Source organism: Stigmatopora argus, chromosome 3 (assembly GCF_051989625.1).
Source record: "Stigmatopora argus isolate UIUO_Sarg chromosome 3, RoL_Sarg_1.0, whole genome shotgun sequence".
Classification (NCBI taxonomy): domain Eukaryota; kingdom Metazoa; phylum Chordata; class Actinopteri; order Syngnathiformes; family Syngnathidae; genus Stigmatopora; species Stigmatopora argus.
Window position 1 is genome coordinate 17,900,624 of NC_135389.1, and position 17,409 is coordinate 17,918,032.

Sequence of the window (17,409 nt, forward strand, 5' to 3'; positions counted from 1 at the left end):
AACCGAACACAGAGGGAAAAAAATGAGAAAATGATTTATTCAGTTCTCAAAATGAACACATTGGATTGGATTGGATTGGATAACTTTATTCATCCCGTATTCGGGAAATTTCGTTGTCACAGTAGCAAGAGGGTGAGGATGCAGAAATAGGAAAGGCATTTTAGACCTAAATAAATAGGTAATAAGTAAGTTAATAAATAAATACATGAATAAATATATAAATAAATAAGCGTGTTGCTGAAATATATATATATATATATATATATACACACACACATATACATATATATATATATATATATATATATATATATATATATATATATATATATATATATATATATATACACACATATATATGACCACATTTATACATACATACACATAGATGTACATGCATGCATACGGAAGGTCTTAACACTCAGCCATTTGTTTTGTTAAAGAGCCTGACAGCTGATGGGAGGAAGGATCTGCGGAAGCGCTCCTTCCTGCAATGAGGGTGCAGCAGTCTATTGCTGAATTGTATTGCACTGCACATGAAACCCTTTACATTATATTTCATTTCATAAAACATCTATAATTGGCCCTACTTCGTATTATTTGTTAGAGCGTTTCTTCTTGTTTTGGGCATTTATTTGGGTAGCCTTAATACAATTTCTCAACTCAAAATCCAGGCCTATTATAATCGCCTCGTTTTACCCGCATTTAGGTCTTTTAGATGTGAAATCGAGCTGTCAAGCATATAAATGGTGTCTGTTTTTTCTTTTCCAAACTTAATTCCCACCATTTGGTTTGCTCCATTTGTATAGCACATTACAATAGTGCCCTTCTGAAAATTCAATTTTGCGAAGTAATTGAGTTTCTATTCTTCTTTTTCAAGGCCGATTCATCTGTAACGTTCCGCGGCTGGACGGACGGAGTTGTCGAGAGTGATGTATCGACTTTGGTAGCAGCTGAAGTGCATCAATAGGTACGTTCTCACATTATCATAACAGTTCAATTCCATGCGGCTCAATCAAATTTATACACTGATGATGGACTGATGATCAGTTTAGGGCAGGTCCAACTCAATTGGACAACAAAACAATAGTAAAGACCAACCTAGCGTACGCACTTGGATAAATATACTAAAGTATCTTGTCAATTTATGTAAAACAATGATCTGCATGTGGTGGAGCATCTGGTACTGTCATGCTCTAACGTTATGATGTTTTCATATTCAAATGACATGATTGCTTCATGCCATTAAAACGCTTCATAGGGCACTCATTTAAGTCATCGTCAATGCTCGGCGTCCAAGCCATTTCCACTGGGAGATCTGCCAGTAATTATCTGCTGTTAAAGGATAAAAAGAAAAATCACATCAGAATGTTATTAGGAACTATTAGCACATTTATTTTGGATTTTTCAGTCACTTTTGTCGTATTCATCTTGTTTTAATCATTCATAAACAGATTTTTTCATAAAACTAGAGGTAGAAAGTGGACCTCTCCGCCTAAGCAGACAAATTCTAAGCACCGGCATATTTCGTGAAGTGGGTACTTCTTTTAAGTATGAAATATTTCTTGCCGAATCCTTTACTGACCTTCCTTACTGTACGTGCGTACGTGCCTCGCCAATGGTGAAATATTATAATGCTATTTTGCTCGCAGCTTCCAAAGTCCTCATGGTTCAATGTCATGCTCTAATGACACGAGGGATGTTGTCACAGCATAATATTCACGTGTTCTTAAGAAGCACCCCACCCCAGCTCCCTTTGCGCTCTTGTGAAAGGTTTTGTAATGAGTCTCACGTACTTAGGATCTCAATAATGTTTTATTGACACTCGCCCCAAACACGTCATGATGGCGGTGCACTGGTACGCTGGTCTCCGATCACATTGCACTTTAATCCGGTGCCGTTTTACAAACATGTGGAGACTAGAGAGACCTTACGATTTGTTTGTGTAGCAGCCGCTACTTTGAGAGACTCTTGTGTACTCGGCTTGGCCAGAAGGAAGAGCTTTGAGGGGAGCCGTGGGGCAACATGAAGAGAAATCAAATGTCTTTGGTGCTGACTGGAGAAAGAGAGCAGAGTAGCTCTGGCAATCACAACGGTACATTATTATACTTGAACTTTTTCTTACTGGCCCCGTACTTGAAATGTAAGGATGGCAAGTAGAACATTTTGGCGCTCACCGTGTATTATAAGTCCAGTAAAAGATTTGACTATGTATAATGATGTTAAAGGGGATGTAAGTATGCGTGCTGATTGGTGCAAAGGAGTTGCTTAAACTATAATGTGGCTTTCTTGGAGCTGATTTGCGCTGGTCTACATTCATTAGCTCTTCACTGTCATATTATCAACTGAGATATTGCTAATGACACGGGGGATTCGGTCCAAATTTCATCATTTTGTCTCTTGTTGGAATGATGAGAGTACAAGCCAGACTAATTTACATCTAACTATGATAATCTAACTAAAGAAATTAGAAACCACTCAGGAGAGGCGTCGTTTTTCTTGGGCAGACCTCACAATCATTTCTGGTGGCAAGAAAACTCCGGGCCCGCGAACTAGTGAGCCCCATTCATTTGCCTGACTAATTAAGTCCTCTTCAAATGATTGTCCATCTCTCTTGCAACCTGTCGCTTGGATTGACTGGCGACCACTCCAAAGTGTCCGAAGTCAGGCAAGAATAGACTCCTGAACATAGAGAATAAGGATTTCAAATCCGCACTTTTCGTAAGAGCCAGAAAAGAAAAGGTCTATTTCTAGAAACTCCCAATCACATATATTTGATTCAATACTTCCATTAGAGCAAGCTGAGGCCCAGGTAAAAGGCCATTGACACAAATTGACTGATATACTCAAGACTATTGAGGACACTCATTATCTCAACGACCTGACCCTCAGTTTGGCCTGACCACATGACCGCAACCCATCAGTATCACACACACACAAAGTTAAAAAAAAATCCACCTTGCCGTTACCAGGCAACCACTGCAGCCAAACCCTGTATCCATCCTGGTGTTATGGCCCCAAGGCTGACACAGATGACAGTCATTGTGTTATGGTTATGATGTCTAAATCAATCACTTTTATTTGGAGTCTTTCAACCACTCTATGGCCTTTTTCATAATGATTGTAAATAGATGGTAAGGTAGTCGTTCAAGGAAGGCCTTTTCATAAACGTTTATACTATACATATAAAATCTACGATGTGCTGGCTTTAGCAGAATTTGGCAAAAGAACCATTAGCCTCCAAGCTAAAAACACGGATAGGGTTCTTGTCCATTTCAATGTCACAAGATCTCATCTGCATGTAGCAGTAATTTCAACAATAGAAATGCTGTTAAGCTCTGATTTTCTTTCTCAGATGGTCAGATAGCCCAGCAAGTTCTGTTCCTACACTGGCCATGTAACACAAATTTCCGCTTAAATCAGATTTCACTCTTAAAGTCAAAAGTCACACCACAAAGTAAATTAAAATTGAAACAATAACAAACTGTACTTTCCATTATTGCTGACTTTTAGACGAAGGGCAGGCTTTTCAACGGTTCATTTACAACCGAAAGCACGGCCAGAACACATTAGCAAAACATTCAGCTTGTCCTTCCCGCAATAACTTTAGGGATATGAAGAGTGTTTAATTTATATTCTAATGTGATAGGGATCAATTAGAAATACACTTGTTGGCCTGCAACACTGCACACCAATCAGAAAATGTTGTCTGATTGGAATTGAATGCCACACACATTTATAGAACTAGGGCGTGGGATTGACATCTCCAAATTGTTAGCTAGGTAAGAAAACTCAATAAATATGTGTAACATTTCTTGCCCGGCTTGCATCGACAGTGCTGCTTCAAAGGCTGTCTGAAGCAAATCAAATGATGAGATTCAAACAGATTTGCATCCATTTCGAATTTCTCGTGGAAAAAAATAACACCGCGTCTTGCCGTTTCATCAGTGCGAAAAGCTAAAATGACGGTCCCGTGGGTGCAAAGAGACCCTGGTGCAAAATAAACATTCCGGAACAATTTGGAGCTGGGATATAAGTAGGGGATTGCGTAAACATGATGGTGGTAGAGAGTAATTTTGGATTCAATGGAGCACTCCGGGGCCGAGTCTTCGCAGCCTGACGGGCAAAAGGTAACCTGAACACAGAAAGACAAGACTTCACAGAGTGCAGTGAACTTGCCTTGAACTCGGCAGGGCACAGGCCAAGAAAGAAACAAGAATTCAGGTTATCATGCCGCTGCCAGCTTGCTTGCTTTGTCCTCATCAGTGCTGGAGGATCCCAGACAGAGCCTCTTACTTCCACTGCATGGAGGTATTTTATGTTAATGTCCAAGTTCTGATATGCTAGCAGAACGGAAGGTGGACCCGAGTGCACGGAACTGGAACTGATTCAAACTTTGAAAGTATTTATGGAACATAGATTTCTTCTCCTGTACAACTTAACGTGAGTAAAGCAATGCGAAAGTACTGCGATTATCTGGCAACCAGTTGAGGGTGTAACCCACCTCCTGACCACAGGTAGTTGTGATTTTTTTTTTACTTCTGGATTTTACTGTGCTACCCCGACCAGACTGTTGTGTCCGATGATTGAAACATTTTCGCCCATGCGTGTGCTTGTTGTCAAGTCCCGTCACTCTTGCAAATATTGCAATTTAAAAAGGGAACTGCTTCAAACCAAAAAGGGATCCATTGTATTTTGGTTCAGCCCAAAGAAAGCCAACTATACTTTCCCAGTGTGGATACGTACTAAGACGAACAAAAGGATTTCATTTTTCTTCATCAGTGTCGGTTTTGTTGCCAACAGGAAGAAAAAATAAGAACCTAAACACAGTGCTAACAAGCCTGATTGTAGAGACCGACAAACAGTAATACTTGGCAACTGCATCCCAAGGAAACTGAGATAAGGTTAGGGTGCACAGGGCCAAACCACAAACTATGCGAATCCTAGATGGCTATCCTTTAGCCTCAGCCAAGTTTCCCTGGGGAAGCTTTTTCTATACAGTGGTGAAATAATTCTGGAAAGTCTTGGAAGGCACGCATGCATCTGACCTGAGAATGTAGCCTGCAGTGAAGCAGAGAGAGATAAGTGATAAGCCAGGAAGCTCGTTTGACATGGAGTCACCCATCAGATCAACTGGGATGATACACGTGAGGGGCCATCTAGAATAGTGAGACCCCTCATGCTTGACGGAGAACATGAGCAGACTGCAGAGAGATCTAGACTCGTACAACAATGGCAATCCCTTTTTTTACCTTCTTCTGATGATGCTAACATCTTTATAGGTCATCAGGTTAATGTAAACTTGTACGGGTTAAAATATAGGCACATTAATCAAAAATTTGATTGCTAAATGAACACACAAAAACATTCTTTTTGGTTCACCCAAACCCTCAAAATAAATAAAATATTTGCTCGACAGTATAGGTAGGCTACATTGTCTCTAAATGATTCATTGACTCTGAAAATAGATTTAATAATTGATTGGAGGTACTGTATTAGTCGATGGATCAAGGATAAGTTTGAAATTCCTGGAATGAATGGTTTTCTTCCATTTTCCTGATGATTAGCTGTTTGCAACACAGACAAGAGTCTAAGAAAGGCAAAGAAACGCGCGTCCTTGGAAGTTTCCAGTCAGCTTCTTGTTAGAGAATAGCAAGTAAAGCAAAAAGAACCGAACAATTGATCACTGTGACATGTAACCGTGGTTTAGAAAAGGTCAAATTCAGTATATCTGGAAAAGTAAGAGCACACTTTTGGCTTGTTAATTCTGAAATTTCATCAGAAAAACTAATATTAACCAAATGTGAGCGGGTTATATCTCCTGCAAGGAAAACAAACCATATCCGTGGTCATGTCACCATATGGAAAATATCTATCACGATATTGGAACGGCATGATATTATGCATTATTTGATGAATAATTATGACGGCTTTCCTCTCTGACCGCATTTTTTAATTCAGGTTAAACCAACCTCAAATGTGAAATTTATTAAGTCGTGTTGCAACCTGAAAAAATAAAATAAATTAAAAAACAACATGCAACATGCATACAAAAAACTGAACTTTTGCTCTCTGAGCGGTCGCCTACATTGCCCATAGCGAAAACCGTCCCTGATCGCAAAGTAAAAACGTATCCATCTATGTAAAACCCGTGTATTTATAGCGACAATGACCATAGAAATGTAAAATGTCAAAAGTGTGTCACGGTTTTAGTGATAGGTATACAACATTTCAACATTATGCACTTCACTTAATTCAGCAAATACTGACCCCATTTCTTTTGTTGTATCCATCTTTGTGAACATCAACATACATAGAGATTCTAAATTGTGTTTGTGTTCCAAAAGAGCACACAATATTCTTGAAAGACCCTTTATGGGCCGTGGGGGCTAATGGAAGGGCAGCGTGACACGGGGACACAAAGAACATGGCAAACCCTCATGGACAAAAGCATTTGGAATGTATAGACTGGAAATGTACATTAACTTAGATTAATGTGCTCGAGGGGTCAGCGTGTGTGTGTGTGTGTGTGTGCAGTCAAGCGCCCTGCCGGTAAAACATAATGCGATTAGCCAAACCGCCTCAAAAAAAGATCTGACGGCGTGCGCCGTGACAGACACAAACCCCACACCAAGCAGATTGTGTGCACAACAAACCAAACAGTGTTGAGAAATAGTGCGCGCGTCAAGATTATGCGGTGTTTGCAATCGCTTAGCTGGTGCTTATTTGCACTGCTACAGCACAAATGCCAAAGTTGTCTTGTGCAGAGCGTTGCACATTTAACAAGGTCCCTTTGCACATTTTTTTTCCTTCTTCCCCACACTACCTTACGACGCATCTCAGTTTCCCGCATTTCGCATGCAGGGGCATTTTTTAGAGCCCCGGAGGTCAGAATCTTCGAAGAAAATATGAACCAGAACAAAAGATAAGCAGATATCTTTGGGTTCTCTGTTGGCAAATATCCTGTTATGTTTTTTTCTATAGTGGTGCGTTCAAAGACGTCACGCTTTTTAATATTACTGGATTAAAATCGTAATATGATGAGATGAAAGTCACTCGGTTTCTTATTTTTATGAAATTCTTTGGTTTCACTGGTCTTTTATTATTCATTGGTCCATTTAAAAGAGGATGGCAGTTCAATTATTATTGTAAAATTAAGAAAGATTGATTAATTGGCGAACATCTATTCGCTGCCTTCAAACCAATTGGACGTTTACTAGCAATCTTTCAATTGAATTCCAAATTTCCTGTCAATTTATTGGCTGCCATCGAGCATGATGTGACACGTTTCTCCCTCAAAGGTAGACAAATCGTCGCTTCAGGAGGGCCTAACGGCGATTCCCCGCTACTATAAGCTTATACACTGTTTTTAGCTTTTTAATAACGCCGGCGTAGTTGTTACTTGAGCCAACTCCAGGGAGAAGAAAAACAATTCCGACCTCCCACAAGCCCCACGGTTTAATCCCGTCCAGCATCCTTGGGAAATAATGCCTCACATAATAATTCCTTTGGTCTTTGGGCTCAACATTGATGGCTTTTTTTGGGGGGGTCGTCTTGGCTCGGCCTATTAGTTCTGACACGTGTATAATTGATTATCATATTAACGCAAAAATCGTTCAGCTCTTTTTTTGCACCGGTGGGTAATGGCTTTTATTTAGTTGAATATATATATATATATATATATATATATATATATATATATATATATATATATATATGTATATATATGTGTATTTATACACATATATAAAAGTATATATATATATACACACACAAACATATATATATATATATATATAAATATATATACACATATATACATATATATATGTATATATGTATATATACATATATATGTATGTATATATGTATATAGTATATATGTATGTGTATATGTATATAGTATATATGTATGTATGTGTATATGTATATAGTATATATGTATGTATGTATATATATGTATATATATGCATGTATATGTATGTATGTATATGTATGTATATATATACATATATATATATATATATACACATACATACATATATATATATATATATATATATATATATATATATATATATATATATATATACATATACATATATATATAGTAATTTAATGTTATCTTTTGGGTGGATGTGCACATTGGTTGAGTATAACCTCAAAGGGTGAAAAGTATAATTGGCTTCCAGTTTGTGCAAGTAAACTTTTTTAAATGAATGCAAATTAAGTCTAAATCAACTAGAAATTAAATTTCCAGGAAAAAAAATTATGTAGGCATGCCTTGCACTGTAGAAAATCACCTGCATGATTTTTGCATATTTATTATGGGTTGGAACAGAACCTCTAATGGGGAAAATATACATTTTGAACTTCAAACTTGTGGAAAAAATGTAGAATATAAATCCAATCAGTTCTAGCTGTCATCCTAACACTTACTGTCGGGAAGATTTGGATGTTGTTGTTTTTTTTCAGTAAATGATGACATTTTGGGTCTAAGCTATCATCCATTCTATATATTTGACATCAAGATAAAACTATGTACTGTAATTTTTCATATGACTATTTTTAAATTTATAAATCTTGATTCATTGACGGTCGATTTTTGGATTCACGTCGCTCGCTCTTTCTACTTCTGCAAGAGAGTAAGTCTATCGTATGTAAACAGTCATTTCGTCAAATAATATTACCACTAAATCCGTCTTTTACATTCTCAAGGTAACGGAACTGAATAAGGGTCAATGTATTTCTCCACTTTTTCAAATCCACCAAGGTTGAAGATGAGCAAAGTACATGTTTCTGCTTTATCACGCCGCCATATGCCAGGCATCATTGGGAGCCAAAGCCCGGCTGAAAGCAGGGTGACGCACCAGACGTGCACGCGCGGCGGGACACCTGGCGCGAAAGCTCGCCGACGCTCGCCCCGCGCCTGAATATAGCGCTCCCCACATTGTTTCTCATTCATCCGAGGGCTTGGCGAGATATCTGCGCAATCTCCTGTTAGGGAAAGGTAACACGCATCATAACCCCCAAGAGGTCTTCCTGACGGAACGAGATAGATGTTTAAAAAAGCCAAACGTGTGGGGTAGAAGACAGTCAAAGATAGACTTAAAGGAAAAGGGACTACCAGAAAGCGGCGCATTAGTTGTCCTCGGAGGAACATTGTGTTTGTAGAGCGATACCCATCGGCTCCCTTGCCGTCTTAGGCGGTATTACTGCACAGCGGTGTACTTTACTGCGATAAAACATCCCTGCATCTCTGATAGACAGATTCCGAGAGATAGCATCAAGGTGAAAGGGACACAGACGAGAAAGGAGGAGTAGATTTGGCCGCTTTTCGGACTTGACTTGATTATTTATTTATCTGATGACTTTAAGTCCCACTCACAATGTGAACAAACGGTCATTTTTCTTAAAGTCCCTTGAGGTTTCAGCAGTGGCGGTCCGTGCATTTTCTCGTAGCGCCTTCAACGAATCAATCCAACCCTCAAAAACTATTTTATGGCTATAAAACCTCTACTGCAGCTACAGCTGCGACACATAAAAAATAATCAATAAATCAATGCACAAAAATTGGGTAAAATCCACTTCCTAGCAGCATTTAATGATTAAATACAAATACTGGAGCTTTTCAGACATTACAACCGGGCCAGGGGGGGATTTTCCCGGGAAAAGACAGCGATGAACGTCAATGGCGTACCGGCAAACATTGGCCGAAAATGGGGTAAAATCCAGCCGAAAACAGCATTTATTGATCAAATACAAATACTGGAGCTTTTTAGACATCAGAACCAGGCCCGAAGTATCATTTCCCTGGGAAAAAGACAGTGATGAACGTTGATACGTCCATACGCGAAACGGCAAAAAATGCACTAAAATGGGGTAAAATCCATTTCCTAGCATTTATTGATTAAATCATTTGTAACTGTACACAATATCCATCCTCCTTTCTTCCTTCTTTTCTATCGCCATCGAAGCTAATGCTGAAAGTCGAGCCTGTCCTGTCATATTTCTGGCATAGTCCGTCTTGAAAATGGCTTTAAATCAACACAACAATATATTTGCTTGTGCAGCTAGCTCCAGATACAGTTTGGTATATCTGGCTAATCACTAGCCAATCATAGTTAGTGAAATCGATGACGTATCCCTACACCTGCGAGAAGGCAATGTGGTGTTGCCAACTCGAAATCTGATTGGTTAAAGCAAAAGTCTTATCAACGCTTGTTTAATGCAGCAAAGCCTGCAGAACTGATTGTGAAGGCCTTGAGGCAGATTTCTGACCCTGGCAACAAATAATGGCTGAAATGTGATTGGTTAAATGCTTCAATATGAAAACACACATCTGGAAGCAGTGCAACCAGGGAGAAAAGCAATGAAAGGAAGCTAACAGACAATTTTAAATTATTTGATAAGTATTGATGGACAAAATATAATATATGATTCAGATATTTCTTAGGCCAGCAGAGAAGGATTTGAAGGCCCTGACGGCCCCCACTGGGTTTCGGGGACGACCAGTTGCAGCCATCAGTTCTGGAGCCACATGCTGCTCTTTAGCACTGCCGTAGTGGCTCCTTATTTTTTTAAATGGGGGAGAGAAATTTTATATTTAGATATTTTTGAAATGGTTTCCATAGGAGGACAAACATGACACAAACTTTCTTAACGTTTTCCAATGCTGTAAGAATGTGTAGAATAAATATTACATTTCAACATTTCTGCCAACAAAGATTTGCATCATAGACTGCGACACACGTTTCTACCAGTAGGGCGGGACGCTAGCCAGGCTGTTGTAAACAAACCGGCAACTGTGTGATGGATGCTAAAGAAAAATATTGGAGGAAAACAAACATTTCTTGGACCCAATCATTTGCATTCATTGCCAACGCGAAAGGATGGACGGAATGTTCACTTTGCAGCGAGAAGTTGTCATGTGGAAAGACATTTCCAGGCAAGGCATGCTACATTTGCAGCCGAGTACTTTCCCAGTTGGGAAAAGAGAGAAAAAGTGCATCTGGTGAAATTAGAGGAGCGAAAAAATAGATTTAAGAAATGGATTGCATCTACAAACTCCACTACTGCTGCAAGTTTTTTTGCAACCCAAGAGATAAAGCGTGGAAAACCATTCACAGATGTTGAAGTGGCACATCATGCACCTTCGTTTTTTGGTGAATCCTCAAAATACAAATGACATCAAAAATCGGATGTCTTTCTTGCACTGCAGGGAAAATAAACATTTAATCATGAATGCTCATGATGGCTCTTGATTGGAAGCCAACTCAGCCTTTTCGATAGTAGGCTAATATCGGCACATTGAGCATGTGTTCATCCAATATGGCTCTTTTAACATTGGGGGTTGCAGAGCCATTGATCTTGTCCATTTTACACGCACCACTCTGCCTCCGGACAGCCTGCCAAGCTCCGGATCTTGAAACTGAACGCAAAAGGATCACTGAGCTCGCTTTGTGTCAATGTGGAAAATCAAAGACAAAGGCACGCTCCGTCCGCTCAGTCTCCGAGCACCTGTTCTGACAGCGTCCATGGAATGACGTCATGACGCACCTCTCTTTTCTTGAATTCCTACCATCTAATGCAGAGGCTTCTGCTTTCCAGCAAAGCAATTCTATTGACTTTATATGACATTTTGCCAATGGGATGTGAGCATGAACGCGCACACCTCTCGTCACTTTGAGTGATTTCCCAGACGATGCGGCCGAACGGATGATTCACACTGCGGCGTGCTTTCCTGCACGCTTCGGTCTGTCGCGTTGCCCCCCTGAGGCGCAGATTGACTAACTAGTGATTAATATCAAGTGGGCACCCCCCTCTCTGTGGATGTGGACCTTGAGATATCATCAAAACACACGAAGCTTAAACCCCCACCCCTGCCAGGGTTTGACAGACATTTACTTGGGACTCAATTTACATAATTCTACTCGCTGTAAGGTTTATCCAGATTTTATTGTAAATTGAAGCAAGGTGAACCTACGGAGGAGGATTATGGTCACTGAAGAAAAGAAAAAAGATACTAGAATTTTGTGAATACATAATGAAATATGAGAATAAAGTTAAAATTTGAATATACCGTATTTTCACGACTATAAGGCGCACATAAAAGTCTTAAATTTTCTCCAAAATAGACAGGGCGCCTTATAATCCAATGCGCTTTATATATGGACCAATACTAAAATTGTTATCACGATAAAATAAAATAAATCAGTCGATAGGGTACACCATCCTCTACAGCTCTCACAACTACGGCAAGCAGCCCCCGACTCTACTATTTTTCCCGTAGAAAAAGTACTGCGCAGTGACTGCTGGGATATATAGTTCTTTTGTCAATACACCTAATGGATTGTGGCCTGGCGATCGGCATCAACACAGCTTTACGGAGCATGGAAAACAGCGTTGGAATAGTTACGCTAGCTACTAGCTAGCTACTATTTGCGAATGGATTGTGGCTGCCTGGATGAACGTATAAAACTCAGCGTTTTCGATGACTCATTTGGACAATTGTTCAATTAAGACACAGAAAATGAGGACTTTGATGGATTTGTGGGTGATGATGACGTGAGTAAGTTGTAAAATGGCTAAATAAAGTACAACAGAACTCAGTTTTGCTTCCGTTGCCTTTTTAAAAACGTGTTTTTAGCGTGTGGGTGTAGCGTGTATGTTTAAGCTGGTGTATGTTTTGCCATGCCTGGCTGCGTCTATAAAAACGGTGCGTCTTTTGTGTGTGTAAAATACAGAAATAGCACTCGTTACTGACACTGCGGCTAAAAATATGATGCGCCGTATACTCGTGAATATACGCTAGCTAAAATAGCAAAGAACAATAAAAGACAAGGTTGAACAAATTTACAACCATCACAAATATATTAATAACTGGAAACTCATGCAGAAGACAAAAATAACCAGGCACACCTGGACTACATGAGTGGCTAAAGGAAACCGATTGGGCGACATAAGTGATAGCCATTGCGAACAAGTGGAAATAAAAGACAAACGAACAGACAACATGGAAGAAATATAAGTTTTGAGGTTGAACCAGAATTCTATCATGCCTTAATATCAAATTGTGTATCCTCGTGAAAATGAAGTGAGAATGGTTTTTTTGGCTGTGAACCATATTTTCTGTTCTTGTTGATTTTCCCATTCTTTGTCCCTCTTTTTCCTGTGCTAATAGTCACACGCTGTTCCCATCTCCTCATTTCAAACAGCCTACTTCCTCCTTTATGTAACTCTTCACCCTGTTTGATTTATTTAGTCAGCAAGCTCCCCCATTTCCCCACGTTCTTGTTTCCAGGTCAGCCCCCCCTCAGCCCGTTAGCATTTTTGCTAATGATGTTATGATGCTCCCCCTTGCCGTCTGATGTATTCACGGACATGTATGTTTTGACACTTCGGAATATGATTATCCGCCCATCTTTAAAAGCTGTACGTCGGGCTTAAAGGTTGCCAAAGCCAGCATGAGAGGGATGGATTTTGAATGCAAATGGGAAAAAAAAATCTCAAACAAGAGCTCAGTTCTTTTCACGTTTGAGATAATTTGACTGCTTTTTAGCCCTGAAGGTTTATCAGCTCTGAGTATAACAATGTCCAGTTCCAGCCTCAAGGCTGCTTCCCACCCCTTCATAGACTGTTGCAAATGTGGCCCCTAGAAGGACCAGCATGCCTTGCAAAATGACCCGTGGGCATCCACTCATTCTTTCTACCACTGCTAGACTTCCTTTCTGGATTACAGTCATATGGCCTGGGGCAATTTTGTCCAAGATGAGCCTATAGAAAGAGAGCAATATCTGAGTAGTAGCCACTCTTGCTGTGTGATACAAGAATATCTCTCTCAAATTTGAAAGTCCCACTATCACGAGTTTAAACACACCAATTAAATGATAAAATCTCGTCAGAGTATTAAAAAAAACAAATGATTCACACGGAACCATAACCAATGACATTTATTAATTTTCCTCTTGACCTTATCACAACTATTTGCACACACAATCACACCGCCACTGAGTGAGAATTGATCCCACGCTACCCGTACTAAAAAATAAACACTACAACATCCTACTTTTGCTTACATCACTTCCTGTAAGTGTCTGTGTTTCGTGTTTTTGTTTTTTCCATTTTACAAAAAAATGACTACGTTTTGTGGCTCAACAAAGTCCAATTTATTGAATTCTGTAAATAAGTTCAGCACTATTAGACGGCCAATCTGTTTGAAGCCGGAGGGATGGCGGTGAATCAACGCATGCCGTCAATAGCATTCAAAAAGTTCTCATTTAGCAACAATGCACCCTCCTGCGAATGAGTGTCGTTACTAGATTGCGAAGTCCAAATCGATTGGACATTGGCGCCGTCAATGACAACCAACGAGTTAACAATCTATTTCATGAGTTTCAAAATGCAAAATAAGATTGCATCTCGTCACAATGGATAATAATCCTCCAATATTGTGGCAATAGACGCGGTTTAATTTACGCGCCTGCACACAGACATCGTAAAAATAATATTGAGCACCTTTAATCTTTGCCGCTCTAATTGACTATATCTCACTCAGCCTTTCAATTTTTGGTTTCATTGTGCCGGAAATATTTTCTTTTATTTCTCCGCTTTTGCCGACCAAATGACAAAACATAAATGCGATGGTATCAAAATGGTGTGATATTTATATTAAGATTTTGTCTTATCAGAACTAGTAGGTGGTCACAAAATTCAGATTTTAAAGCAGAATTGTAAATCAGAATATTGACTAAATATAAGAATTTTAGGTTGACAGTCAGAATCTTGGCCAACTTTTTCTGAAAATAGGTGGCTAATATTTTGACTCTTCTTAGATTCTGTCTCTAAATCAGAGAAATACTACTTTATTCTCTGGATTCCGAGATTAAAGTCTGAATTATTTTTACTTCTACAGCCCTAATCCTTGTCCATAGATAGGAAAGTTTTTTTTTTTCTTCAGCTGCAAATGTTTTGTTATTTTTCTTCCACCTCACTGCAGGTCACTTAGCATTGCAGCAACCGTAAACACCACCAGGTTGCTTCCTCCCTCCCCCCTTTGTAAGCGCTCGAAAAGTGCAGACAGAAAATATGATCTTTTATTTATAAAGTATTTATTTAATCCACCTTCTGCGGAGAATATTTTATGAGTCTGGGTAGCGACGTTACTTATTTATTCATTAGCTGGTGAATGAGCCATCTTATTGCTCCACCTCTGCATGCCACATTGACGCCACTTGTGGCCCCAACTTGAAATTCAGCCTGATTATCTTTGTTGGTTTGGATGCCAATAGTAATTCACCTGCGGCGTGCAGCCAGGCCACGACAAAGCACCTGCAGGTTGACTAGCCTAGAGCTCTCATCGGTGGTCCCCAACCGCCGGCTAACGGATCGGTACCGCTCCACCAGTCACTTGGTGCCGGTCCCCCGGAACAAACATAGTCAATTTTTGATTGAAAAAAAGAAAAACAAAAACTGAACAAAAAATTAATTAAAAAATACTATTTAATCTAAAAAAAAGGAAAAATAGTAAATACTCAATATATTCTCTCTCCAAATATCTATAATCTTGATTTCAATTAGCATGTAACACAGGGGTGTCAGAGTCGGGTTGGTTCGCGGGCCGCGTTAATGTCAACTCGATTTCATGTGGGCCGGACGGACCATTTTAGATATAATATTTAGATTTTTTTTAAATAAATGGATTAAAAGAACTGGATTAAAAGCCCTGAATATTCAGTTTTTATAGATCTAAAACTGTTTATTTTAGCTTTTTTAATATATTTTTAGATTTTACAAAATGATTTTTGAACTAAAAATACAGAAAAAAATGATTAGAAAATTACAATTATTGATTTAAAAGGGGGAAATCAGGAAATTTAATATACCTCGATACATTTTAATTTGATCCTAAAACAGAGAGTCGGCACTCATGATTTACTTTCCCGGGCCACACAAAATGATGCGGTGGGCCGGATCTGGCCCCCGGCCCGCCACTTTGACACCCATAGCATAACTCATTTCATATTGAGCCGTCTTGTCTAAATGCCATTGAGTTAATACCTTAAACCCATTTTAAAGACAATCACTTTTACATGATTCCAATTGTATATTTCACATATAAAAGTGAAAGGATTACGTCCATTCATTTTTTAAGCGAATTTAGAAGGAAAAACGTTTGGGCACACTTGCCGCATCAAAATGTCTTTTAACCTATTAAAAAAATTCAAGAACTGAAAACATATCTTTAACTTTAATCTTTGCTTAACCTGGCTCGTCCTTTCTCTATGTGTCCCAGTCCAGAAATGTCTTCAAACCTTTCCATTTTGATGAGCCCTGCACTTTCCCCCCTTCTTTTTCTTATTATCTCGCCTCTCAAACTCCCCGAGTTTGCGAGTCACGTTAACGTCAATAAAATCTTATTTTGCGGCCGGGATTGGAACTTAACAGCGAGGGACAATACTCAGCAAATACACTTTAAAATCAGAGAGAAAATAAATCCCAGTCCCTTGAGAAGGATTGTAAATGCGACGAAGCTGATATAGTTGACGGATTGGAGTGCCGTCTTTCCTTTAAGGTCAATAGGATTCCAAAAAAAAAAGCTAACTAGAGAATTGGCAACTTAAATCAAAAAAACAACACACGAGTATATCAAGTTACGCATTGACTATGAGAAAGGTCCTAACCGCCAATCTTATTGTCCTCACTCCCATGCCGTGAACTTTGTTTTAAAGAGAGGCTGGAAAGTGGGCTGAAGACCATTAATGACTTTTCAAAGATGTGTTAACAAGGTTAGTAAAGTTGCGGTGACAGTCCGATACCTTTTAACGGCACTTCTGTGGCTTGTGAAAGTACTTGGTGCGTTTCGCGCTCATTTTTTTCCATCTCTTGTTCGCTTGCTCACAGGTACTTTAGCAATTAGTTCAAATCAAATTAAGTGGAGTCAAATCACGTAACTTCACTTGACCTCATTGCTTCAGCCCTTGACCGCCATGGATTGGACATCTATCGCAGTCAAAGCAGAAACATCCTTTAAAAGAGAAACTATTGGGCGCACAGGTCTAAAATGGCTATTTTTCTTCATTAAAAATATATACATATGTAATATAATAATAATAGTATATATAAAACTATACTATTACAGTGTTTCCTGCCATCATTTATAAGCCTGGTGGGTCGCCAGGCTCAAAAGAGTGCTACGAAAAAAGTATAAAAACTACATATTTAAACCAATATTTCAATTGAGTAGCACAGATTTATTTATAAGCCTGGTGGGTCGCCAGGCTCAAAACAGGGCTACGAAAAAAGAATCAAAACCACATATTTAAACCAATATTTCAATTGAGTAGCACAGATTTGTTCAAAATAGACTGTTTATCTATCACCGTCAATGGAAGCCAATTATTTAAATGA

At 39.1% G+C, this 17,409-nt stretch overlaps 1 long non-coding RNA gene across 1 annotated transcript in view; it reads left to right on the forward strand.

The window, feature by feature from the left end:
* Nucleotides 1-878: 878 nt before the first annotated feature.
* The window catches only part of LOC144071901 (uncharacterized), a 69,222-nt gene continuing 52,691 nt past the window's right edge, over nucleotides 879-17,409 (forward strand). The window contains exon 1 of the long non-coding RNA XR_013299771.1: nucleotides 879-970. This is a non-coding gene — a long non-coding RNA (uncharacterized LOC144071901). The remainder of the gene's footprint in view (nucleotides 971-17,409) is intronic.